General features: G+C 48.9%; 2 protein-coding genes across 10 annotated transcripts in view; one reads left to right on the top strand and one right to left on the bottom strand.

The window, feature by feature from the left end:
- Window positions 1-12,755, top strand: part of MCF2L2 (MCF.2 cell line derived transforming sequence-like 2) — a 209,917-nt gene that overhangs the window by 124,052 nt on the left and 73,110 nt on the right. The gene's annotated exons all lie outside the window — the stretch shown is intronic.
- The window catches only part of B3GNT5 (UDP-GlcNAc:betaGal beta-1,3-N-acetylglucosaminyltransferase 5), a 60,174-nt gene that overhangs the window by 33,111 nt on the left and 14,308 nt on the right, over window positions 1-12,755 (bottom strand). The window lies entirely within an intron of this gene.

Below are 12,755 nucleotides of genomic sequence, written 5' to 3'. Positions count from 1 at the left end.
AATTTTCTGGATAAATTCCTCCTGTCCATCGTGTCTTTCCCCCAGATAATTAGAGTGGCCCAGATGTAGGATGTCCAGATATGGAGATATAACAAACCAGTAGCTATCATAGAAAGAAAAAAATAGACCTCATAATTCCTGAAGAGAGGCGGGGGGGGGGTGATCACAGCCATACAACTGACTCAAACCGGGAACGTTTGAATTTCCCATGAATACTCTCAAGGATTCTCAGCCACAGCTGTCTCAACAAAGAGGACTAACCTGGGGGGGGGGGCAGATCAGGTGGCTATGCCACCACCCAGAAGCGGCAGCAATATCATCCTTTCGTCTGTATTTACTAAGTAATAAATGCACTTTTTAAGGAATTGTTTGTGGGGTGGGGGGAGGCTCAGGTAAAATAGTGCCGCCCATATCGACGTGGATAAGCGGAGTTTATCTTGTTCCGATAACACTTTAGGCTGTGTCCAAAAACATTAGATTTTTCTTCATGTTTTTCTGCTATAGGGTAAAAAAAAGGTAAAAGCGCAGGGCTGCAAGTGCTCGCTCACACCACCGCTGGCAGAAGGGCCTGCACGGCGGCAGGGAGCTCCCTCTAGTAGAACTCCCTCTCGTGGGTGTTTTTGGCCTACTCTTCCACGCTGGCCAGGCGTCTCAGATAGAGGTGGGCATACCCACACTTCACCCCGCCGCACCTGTGAACCTGCCGATTGACGAACTGCGTGGTACCCATTTAAACTGGTGGGTGGACATCGACAGAAGGTGCCGGGAGGTCTGATCGAACCAGCAACCTCTGACACGCAGGTCCAGTGCGCTGCTAACCATTGCGCTGCTAACCATTGCAACCCGGAGCATCCCTTTCTATCACGGAACAGTGTTCATGATGACAGCTGAGAAGTCGTTTCAGCTAGCGGTCATGAACCACTCCCAATGCTTAATTCTTATTCGTATTTTACTGTCAAAGATCTGTAGATGTTGTTTTATAGCCTGTATCAGCGCTAAGTACCCGGCGTTGCCCGGTCGAAAAAGACAGACACACACATCGACTTACACACAGACATCGACCCACACACATAGAAACACATCGACTTACACGCACACAAACACATATGGACTCACACAGACATCGACTTTAGACACACACACATAGAGTTACACACACACATCGACTCACACACACACATACATAGACTCACAGACACATTGACCTACACACACGCATATGGACTTACAAAGACAGACATATCGACTAAGACACACACACAGGGACTTACACACACACATGGACCCACACACACACATCGACTTACAGACACACATCGACTCACACACACAGACATATGAACTTACACACACATATCGATGCACACACACACATGGACTCTCACACACATTGTCATACACACATCGACTGACACACAGACACATACATGGACTCACACACGTACATAGAGCCACACACACATAGACTGACACACACACATGGACGTACGGACATACACACACATGTACGTACAGACACACACACATGGACTCACACGCACACATGGACCAAAACACACAGAAAGAAATGGACTTACACCGACTCACATGGAGCGACGCACACACATCAACTCTGACACACAGACACATCGACTTACACACACGCATCGCCGCAGACACGCACATCGACCCACATGCACACATGGACTTAGACGCAGGCATTATTATTGTGAAAAGAAGTAACTTCATTTAAAAAGAGTAGTTGTCTACACACGCACACACATTGACTACCACACACACATGGACTTACGCACACAAACATCGACGGCATGCTCTATCACTACAGCAGTGCATACCGACTGTGGTGGTACCTGCTATGATTACAGCAGTGCATACTGTGGTGTAAGCTGCTATGATTACAGCAGGGCAAGCGACAGTGGTGGTACCTGCTATGATGACAGCAGTGCATAGGGACTGTGGTGGTACCTGCTAGCACTACAGTAGTACATGCTGACTGTATAGCAGTAGATATGGAATGTATAGCACAAAGTAGTAAGCAGACAAAGTGCCGTGGTGAGGCCTAGTCCCGTGCAGAGCCCCCGGCCTCGCCTAGATTTCCCAGCCCGCCGAGGTGTGACCTTGGCAGGCTGGGGGCTGGGCCGCTCCCCCCGGCCACGCGACAATAATGGCATGTACGTGCTATAATAATGATATGCAGGGGCTCTATAGTAGTTTCAGGACGCATTGGGGTATCATTGGGGTGGGGTGGGGAGAAGAGGACATAGCACTGTGAAGAATGTACGCGTTTGGTGTTTTTGCTGCATGTGTAAGGCGAATGAAAATTTGTGGCGATCGTGTGTGCGTTGCTAGGGGTAACCCATGTGAGCAGTGCAAAGTGTAATGAGAAAAATGCTTATAAGACTAATTTGTGGGACTTAGGTCTTATGTAAATGCATATAATACAAAAGTGTGCGACTTTCCTTGGGCGATGGTGCATGTGGATTGCTGGGGGTAACCTAGTGGGCGCAAGTGCAGCTGGCTGCATTGTCAGCCCGCGCGCGGCGAAGGGAATAAACAATATAAAATAATTAAATAATAAAACTATCGCCAAAAAACGCAAATTTTACTAATTTAAATGTGACGGACGTGAAAAAGGAATAGACTATTCCCACCGCGGGGCTTAGGGCGTGCTGGCTGTCAAATTCTTTTCTACGTCAACCCCACCGTTCGAGAGCCAAATCCCTCGCAAGCACGCAGAGAATTTTATATATAAGAGAAAGAAAAAATAAGAATAAAGATGTATATATGTATTGTGTGTGTGTATATATGTGGAAGTGGTAGTATAGGGGTTAGAACACTGCGCTACGAACCCGGCGATCCGCGTTTGATTCCCACTCATGGCCAACACCAGTGACAATTATCTGAACCAGTCCCGGGCCTCCCCTAGGTCGACTAGGCCTCAAATTAGTCCCTTGTGCGGTGTGCAAACATCGCCACTGGGGGAGACAAAGGTGGCCGGGCGTGGTGCCGATCAACCACACCCTCGTGTGCCGTTCCGGCCTTCATAGGTGCTCGCTAACAGCACTCGCCCCAACAGTCTGTTAAGGCTATTCGGGGGATCTATTGTATTTGTCTTTGTATACGGCAAAGACAATTGATTGTGAAAGTACAATGTCCCGTCATAGTTAGCATCATCGTCACAAATTACACTTCCTTTGTGTCTCTCACAATGCGCGAGTGCTCAAAATAAACACCGTGTATGTTCAAGGACATTTGAGCAGCCTGCTTTGTTGATGCAAATAAAAACCCGATGCCCAAGTAAATCGAAGTGTAGGATAATCAGGTGGAGTAGCACCAATGGCCAAGCCAGTGCTGAATGATGGCACTACATCATCGGGCATCCTTTGCTCGTACGTGCGATTTGTGTCTAGTTTCCTCCCGCATCTCGAGGCACGACCCCATCAAACGCCGGTCTTTAAAAGACAACTCCGTGGGATCGTCATCGGCCATGATCAATCCACTGCTGGATGATGGCTTCCCATCGCTGCCAGCATCTCTCAAAGTCCTGCAATGTAAGGGATCCACCGAGGGCCCACACTTGAACCAATGTCATCGCTCCGCCTCCGCGGTGGATGTCCTCGCGAAATTGCGTTCCATTCCCGGCACATCGCATGGATTAACATCGCAACGGATGCGATTCAGGTGAATAATTATGTTGACAACACAGGTATCAGGTGTGTACACGAGACGTTATTTGTGTTGTGCAGCATCGAATGGAGCTCTGCTCATTTCGATTGGTTGAACTTTTACCCACAATGCTCCACAGCAATGCATGTTCAGTTTGTAGTTTGGAGGATTGTACACCACATCGACAGCACAAACTAATTCAGTTGCTGATACCTGATGCACAAATGGAAATTTTTTAAACTCTCCGGTATGTGCCACTGTGATCATGCAGAACTGGCCGTACAATGTATAACGACGCAATGCCCGATCCACAAACGCGAAGGAGACATCGCAACCATGCATGTCGCGGGTAACTCGCTTGACCACCTGAATGTGAAATTGTAGCCGTTGCAGAATATTCATAGAGGATGTGCAAGACAAACTCGGTGTGCCAGATTCACTTCCTTGTGCGCAAGTCGTATCACAACAGTGGCAAAGGAATTGATCCACACCATCGATAAAGAGCCGGGGTCAGTTAGACCAGACACGTCTTTTTTTATCGCAGTGAGCAGGTAAAAAAAGTTGTTATAATAACAGTTGACATACACGATTTGAAACTTTCACAATGTAGGTGTTTGTGAGTTATATAGCGTAAATATAAATGCGTCGTTAAACCCGCCACCACCCGACACAGCCAATCAGTAAGGTTTGTCACGTAAACAGAACGTGCCAATTCGCAGAGGTGTGGACTCGAGTCATGTGACTTGGACTCGAGTCAGACTCGAGTCATGAATTTGATGACTTGCGACTCGACTTGGACTTGCATAACAATGACTTTGTCCCACCTATGAGATGTGGACTCGAGTCATGTGACTTGGACTCGAGTCAGACTCGAGTCATGAATTTGATGACTTGCGACTCGACTTGGACTTGCATAACAATGACTTTGTCCCACCTCTGAGATGTGGACTCGAGTCATGTGACTTGGACTCGAGTCAGACTCGAGTCATGAATTTGATGACTTGCGACTCGACTTGGACTTGCATAACAATGACTTTGTCCCACCTATGCCAATTCGTTACTAGTACAGCGCACCGGTGTGTTGGAGAGCAAATCTACAACATTCACAATCTGAGTACAAATTTGCTATCCAACACACCGGTGTGCTGTACTAGTAATGAATCGGCATGTTGTTTACGTGACAAACCTTACTGATTGGCTGTGTCGGTGGTGGCGGGTTTAAAGACGCATTTATATTCACGCTATATAACCCACAAAAAACCTATATTATGGATGATATTGGTCGCGATAGCCTACATGTTAAACTAACTAAAACATTATCAGCAAACATGTTTCAGGCTCTTGACCACAAACTCGCAGGCGGATCTTAACTCGTCGCATGCACATTTTCCCATGGTTAATTCCACAAAGATACAAAGATACCAAGATTCCCGCACGCACTTGCAACTGCGGATCCCTCTGACGGAGCCAGAGTAACGCGTAGTTCTGGTGCCAGAGTGGAATATTTGTGTGTGCGTCTTTCTAAACTGGTATTGTGAGAGTAACTCGATCGATATATGCACCGTATATACCTGGTAGCAGTTGCAATCACTACAAAACGAAGAATTTATAAAGTGTCCAAATACCAGAGGGCATCCTTCGAGGCAAATCATCCTTGTGAAAATACGCACGCAAACAAAGTCAAGACACCACCAGTCTCAAATAAATCAATTCTACATTTTTCTCAGCCCCCAAAGCGGTCTGCTTTAAAGAGAGAGGGAAAAAAACCCGGCACGGTCTGGCCGAGACCAAGTGACTGTGGAACTGGTCTGATTACTCTGCACGTGCTGCCGAGTCGTGATCACCCCCCCCCCCCCCTATTACAACACATTTCCTGAGCAATGATTCAACATTTCTATCGGGGTGCGGGGGGGACGTGGGGGGCGTTGAGACGTGGGGGGGGGGGCGGGAGGGACGTGGGGGAGGGACGTGGGGGGGGGTTGGTGGGAGTTGGGGGGGGGTTGAGAGCCTTCATCCACACACCTCTGATTAGCACGCTTGGCTGCGTACGGTGCGAAAGAAGTTCAACGCACGTACATCCGGGGAAGGGCGGCACCCCAGCAACCCCCCCCCCCCACACACTCTTACGTGTCTGAATCTGAATGCAGACACCACGAAGTTCACAACTTGGCATGCAGGTGGTTTGCAAGGGACTTGTTGGTGCGTTTGGGTTTTTGTGGTCATGGCTGCAGCGTTTAGCTGGCCTCATGCCCACGGGGAATCAGGCTACAACTTAAGCAATGTCGCGGGTCCACTCAAGTGTGTGTGTGCGCGCTTGTGTGTGTGTCTTTATGGCTGTGTGGAGCGGTAGTGCAGCGGTTAGCGCTACGCTGCGAACCCGGTCAACACCCAGTTACGCTTATCTGAACCGGGCCTCCCCTAGGTCGACTCAGCCTCAATGAGAACATGGTGCGATGCGTAGTAAATTTCGCCACTAGGGAGACAAAGGCGCCCGGGCGTAGTGTTGGCCACCCACCCCCTCGTGTGAAGTGGCAGCCTGCATAGGTGCTCGCTAACCGCACTTGCCCCAACAGCCTGTTAAGGCTATACGGGGGATCTTTGTCTGCTTTCTGTTGCATTGTATCTTTGTCCGTGTGTCTATTCGCGCGGGGGAGCTGTGGTGTAATCCCAGCGACCCAACTTCGATTCCCACTCACAGCCAATATCGGTGGAAATATCTGAACTGGTCGTGGGCCTCCCCTAGGTCTATTCGGCCTTAAATGGGCACCTGGTGCGTCGTGTAAACATCAGGTTTGGGGAGGCAAAGATGACTGGGGGTACTGCTGTCCACCCACCCACTTACATTATTTTGCCAGCTTTAAATAGGAGCTCGCTAACAGGCCCCTTGCCCCAACAGTCTTGTTACATGGGGAGATATTTATCTTTGATGATAAAAAAATAAATATTTGTACGTGTCAGTGTGCCTCTCTTTGTGTGTATGGGTGTGCATGTATTTGTATTTATATTTCAAGCTGTGCGTTTCGCACGGATGCACTTTCTTTTACGCACGCGCTTGAAATGTACTTTGCTGAGTTGGCGATAAGTCGCTGAGGGCGTGATGCGTTTCCTCTTTCATGCCTATTGGTGTATGCAATGAAAACCAATTTTTTTTTATAAATTATTATATCAGGTAAGGCCTGTTGAGCCGTAAAATTGATTATCTAAACCGGTCATGGGCCTCCCCTAGGTCGACTCAGCCTCAAATGAGTACCTAGTGCGGTGTGTAAAACATGACCACTGGGGAGACAAAGGCGGTCGGGAGTGGTGTTGGCCACCCACCCCCTCGTGTGCCGTGCCGGCCTTCATAGGTGCTCGCTAACGGCACTTGCCCCAACATTCTGTGAAGGCTATACGGGGGATCTTTGTATTATATGTATGTGTGATATATGCATGTGGATGGTATTTGTGTTAAGGTTTGACAGCATTTATTAAAGCCAGCTGTGAGGTAGTGAAAACACGACATCTCTTTTTAAATGCCTTTGACAGTCATGCAGGCATATTTTAACTAAATATATATATAAAAAAATAAACTGTGTACAGTCTATCGCAAACAGATATTGTGCTTATTGTTCTTGTAGGGCTGGTGTTGATAACGAAGACCAACAACTTATTATCATTTTACATTGAGGTTGATGAGCCAGATGATTGCGTCATATCTTACTCTTACAGATAAATCGGTACCACGCCGGTTGCATTTTTTAGTTTGGATAGTTTCAAATAATGTTTAAAGTTTTGTGTGTGTGTAGCAACAGTCTGGCTGTCAGATGAAATGTGCAACTCTGCACTGGATGGGCATTGTGCTAATCCAGCTTCTATCCCTGTTGGTTCAATAAAGGCCTCTCCAAACAGAGGCGACCCGCCAGTACAAAGGATGGGCACAATACTGCATGTTGAGGATGATGTACTAATTCTAGAACCGACACGTTACATCATGCTTTTGTTCAACGCCCAGGTGACTTTTTCGAACGGACTGTAATGGCGCGTACTCTTCTATGGAAACACTCGAGGTTCATAATGACTCAAAGAACATCATGGTAAAAGTAGCCCTTTGCTGGATGAGGGCTTCACTGTGCCCATCCGTCGCGAGGGTTCGTTTGACCGGACAGCAGGATAAACGGGTACACCACAATTATTCATTCAAGAGGTTGTGGCCAGCGTGTTTAGTTTTGTCGTCCGAACTCCGCACCTCCGATCGGCACGGTTGGCCTACGTACAGCGTGAAAGGAGTTCAACGTACGCACCGTACACATGGGAGAGTAGGCCAAAGTTCTCTCCAGAGCTGTCTTGCGGAGGCCCTTCTGCCAGCAGTGACATGAGCAAGCAATTTCAGGATTGCACCTTTGCCTTGAGCACCTGATCCAGTGCAAGGCAATCATTTGATAGTTTTTTTTTTCACTGCATTCGGAGTGATGGCTTCACAGAAGCCTATACTTAATCCCCGTAACTTAAGATATGCAGGCATGGTTTTACGTGCGTGCATATGTACGTGTGAAGCTGCATTTGCGCACGTGTGTGTGTTTCAGTTTGGGTCATGTAGCCCGCATGCCCAGCCACCACATGCCCAAACAGCTTTTGTTCGGCCGGATCGAGGCGGCTAAACGGGCGCAGCACGGGCTAGAGAAGAGATGGAGTGATGTGGTACAGGAGGACGTGGAGCTGAGTGGACTTGCCGATGACTGGTACCAGCGGTGTCAAGATCGGCCTCAGTGGAGGAGGCTCGTGAAGGACGCTACTGGGCAGTTGGAGGCAGTCGCCCTCCAGCAACAACGGAGGGCGGAGGAACGACGCTCACAACAACGAGCGGAGCGCCGGGTGGCTAAAGCACAGCAAGTTGGTACAGTCGGGGGCACAGGTGGTGCATCAGCCAGTCATCTCGGTCATGTCAGTCAGTCGACCCGTGGCACCTGGGGGCGTTCGACACTTCACGTGGCCCCAAGGTGCACCTAGCCTGGCACAAGCGTCGTGGTGACGTCACCGCCACTTAGTGGCGAATGGCGGTTGTTGTTTCAGTTTGTACGAGTGCACATCGGGCTGTTGGGGCAAGTGCTGTTAGCGAGCACCTATGCAGGCTGCCACTGCACACGAGGGGGGTGGGTGGCCAACATCACTCCCGGCCGTATTTGTCTCCCTAGTGGCGACGTTTACTACGCATCGCACCAGGTTCTGAACCGGTCCCGGGCCTCCCCTAGGTCGACTCAGCCTCAAACGCGTACATGTTGTGGTATGTAAACATCAGTGGGGAGACAAAGGTGGCCGGGCGTGGTGCTTGCCACCCATCGCCTCATGTGCGAGGCTAACACCACTTTCCTCAACAATCTGTGCAGGTTGTACGGGGGATCTTTGTCTTTATTTTTATGCGTGAAGTTGCATTTTCGCAAGTGCGTACGCCGTGTTGGGAGTTTGCACGAATGCACATCTGTGCCTGTGTGTGTATCATTGTGCTTGCATGTGCGAGTTTATATGCATCTATGTATGTGTGTGTGTTTTTAAGTGTGCCGTGGTAGACATCATTATGATCCCGGCACAAAGATGGTTTTGTACCATTGGAAGTCGCCCTTAATAGGCGCTCACCAACAGCAGTTGCCATGGCAACGTTACGCGTTTAATAGGCGCTAAACATTACACTTTGCGCGCGTGCAAAAAGTTGCAATAAAAATTAATTTTCGAAGTTCTTGACTACGTCGGTGGGAGTTTGTGAGGGTCCTGATCCCTCTCTAAACAAACCCAGAGCTACTAAAACCTGCAGTCGGATCGCGAAACTCGCACGTGGAGCGCCGTGGGTAGGCCGCACTTACCCGCAATGGCGGACAGTGCCCATCAGGGGGGGGGCTGCGGGGTGTGGTCGGATCCCCCGTGGCCCCTCCCACCAGGGGGAGGGGCTTGTGGGGTGTTCTAGGATCCCCCGTGGCCCCTCCTACCGGGGGGAGGGGCTTGTGGGGTGTGCTCGGATCCCCCGTGGCCCCTCCCACTGGGGGGGGGGCTGCGGGGTGTTCTAGAATCCACCGTGGCCCCTCCCACTGGGGGGAGGGGCTGCGGGGTGTTCTAGGATCCCCCGGGGCCCCTCCCACCGGGGGGAGGGGGCTGCGAGGTGTTCTAGGATCCCCCAGGGCCCCCACCTCCTGGAAAGGGGGCGTGGCCAGAGGCTGACACAGCTGTGTATAAAAGCCGGACCTCAACACAGGTTGAGGGCAGTGCTATGAAGACTGAAGATTGAAGATCAGCTCAACTAGGACCCTGGGACCTCGAGCCTGATGTCCTTGTAGGGGCCAGGCCGAGCTGGGACCAGTGGTCGAGACCTGTACCTTGGCTGGGTCGGGTCAGGTAGCCTCCCCTAGGACATGGATAGCTGGAGGGCTGGGAGCCAGCAGGGGGCAGTGTATAGGTCACGATAAGGCCATACCTCCCGAGATAGGGGGCGTCAGGGAGTTGCTGTAGTTAGAAAACACATTCCTGCGGAGGGAGCTGGTAGGAACGTTGGGTTGCTCGGTCAATGGCCAGGGTCAACGGCGGCGTGGTGTATTCCGCAAATATGGCCGACTGTGAGGGCGGGCACAAGCCGGCGTGAGTAGGTTAAACGTTGAGTTTTATAAGGGCACCACGGCGTGACCAGCCCCTCCCCACCCAGCCCCACCCCTCCCACCCAGCCCCTCCCTCCACACCCAGCCCCTCCCTGTACGACGGACGGACACAATAATCCCCTGTGGGCTGGTGGAACCAGTGGGTTCCTACCAGTATAAACATACCGGGTTGCCTCTATCTCAACGTATCTGTCTCCGTAAAAGAACTCACTACAAACCCAAACCTCAAAAATGTCAGTTGACCTTCAGAGCGTGGCACAATGTTTGCTTTTTATTTCAGAGAGCAGATATTCTTAATTGCATTCGTCACAGGGGCTGTGCCATCAACCCGGCGCGTCAAGAGTTCTATTCCTGGCCACGGTTCGCGTCAAGAAATCTGTAATCAACAATCAGGAACGGTCCTGCCCCTCCCCCCGTTTACCAATCCGCATTGACCAGCTTGATGAAGTATGGTCAAACATAAATCCATGATCGACGTAGTATGGGGATGCCTTCATCTTTCAGTGGCATTGACAATCGGATGCAAAGTATTACGGTATTATAATCACAATTTTTATTTGTATTGATCATCATATTCCTTCGTGGAAGATTTGAGAAACAAGTTTGTGCGCATTAATTTAAATAAAATAACGTTCCTGCTTCGTGTTTCAGATGTATTCTTAATGTGATCCAGAAACATTTTTCCGTACAGTTTCAACGAATGCAAAGTATTCTCTATGTTTTCCCTTCCCCTGAAAAATTCCAGGAAATGTTTTTTTTTACTTTAAATATTTTGTAGCCTCTTTTCAACAGTTGTATTTATTTAATCAACATTTACAGTAGAGTTGGGCATAGCTCTGCAGAAATCTGCAGAAATCATGTTTTATATATGAGCGATTATCATGATAAAACTGCCACTCATATGAATAAGAATCCAACAGGGATTTTGCCATGGATGATTCCTGCAGTAAAATGGGATTCTATTGCAATTCGGATGGCAATCTAACTTATATTGCTAAAATGTGGCTGTACTTAGCTGGGCAGAATGGCGATTATGGCCAATTCCAGGCAGCCAGAATGTGCATTGAAATGCACTGCCTAGGCCGAGAAGTGCAGAATCGACTCAATTCTACCCGCATTCCGTGGCGTTCAGGAAAGAAGGGGGGGGGGGGGTCACGTGGCCTGAATGACCTTGTGAAAACCTCCCAGACACAAAACTAAACTATTACACTTTTGTTATTTTACAAAGTAAGGCCCACAGAGCTATACTGCTCTCATTCAGAAGCGATCTGGCCACACATCATAGCTCAATGAAGTGGCTTATCGTGTGGAAATGTATTGCAACCGAGCACTCGAAACGCATGTTTCTAAACGTGGAGGCAAAAAAACGGAGGACCCAGAGAAAAACCACGTGACCACGCGGAGAGCAACTCCAAATACACGGGGGGGGGTCAAACCCACGACCTCCTGGACACCAGGCGAGGCAGTTGCCACCGTGAAATCCAGTCCTTAATCCCACAACCGCAGATGGCCGGAATTCATGGAGCAGCCAAGCGTATAGCCAAGGCGACATGTACACATAGCTGCCCTATGCGTATGCTAGACTATATATACACACGTGTACTTTTCCGTGTATAGCCTAGGCCAGGGGTCGGCAAACCTACGGCTCCAGAGCCACGCCGCGGCTATTTAAGGACTGGCTTCGTGAATGTTATTTATTCAGGGCCACAGTCTCGAATTCGAAAAAAAATGCCTCTTCTTGTTATTTTTTGTTGCCGAGACCTAGCTGACATGTACATTCTGGTTGAGCATTGGCGCAGGTAATGGCCATATCTGGGGCCCAATCTCTACTTCGCCAATCCCCTTTTGCCTCGATGCCAAGCAGGAATTGGGGTGGAATTATGGCCAATTGCATGCAGCTGACACGTCAGCCGCTTCAAAAAGTTTTTTTATATATATAAAATTTCTACATGCAAATGTATGATTTACATCATCGTTTAGCCAGGTAATTTACCTCCCTTGGAGTGTCACGCTTACGCCGATATGAAGCGAGAAAAACCTGTTAGCAGAAATGTTACTCATACCGTCATACAAATAACACAGACACATCTAGATGAAGAAACTCGTCAAACGTTTTATCTACCCTTCCGGAATCCAACCAGGATTCTTTTAACATGTGTGGGGCCACTTTGTTCGAGGGCTAACTGCATATCATGTTAAGGTAGTTGGTGGAAATTCTGCAATCTTATGGCTGTGACCAGGCTATCATTTGGACAACTGATGTTAGACTTCCCACAAAATGGTACTTTATCTAGGAGAGATGATGATCCATAAAGGATGAGGATACATATTCTTGGTTCTTTCGGTAAAGTATCGTAGAAGGGAAATAATAAAATAAAAAGTATTTATTTTTTTATTATTTCCCTTCTACGTGACTTTACCGAAAGAACCAAGAATATGAATCCCTGCAGTCACGAAAGCTTTAAATGGAAA

This window comes from Lampetra fluviatilis, chromosome 51, assembly GCF_964198595.1.
Source record: "Lampetra fluviatilis chromosome 51, kcLamFluv1.1, whole genome shotgun sequence".
NCBI lineage: Eukaryota > Metazoa > Chordata > Hyperoartia > Petromyzontiformes > Petromyzontidae > Lampetra > Lampetra fluviatilis.
This window is presented reverse-complemented; position numbering and strand designations above follow the sequence as displayed.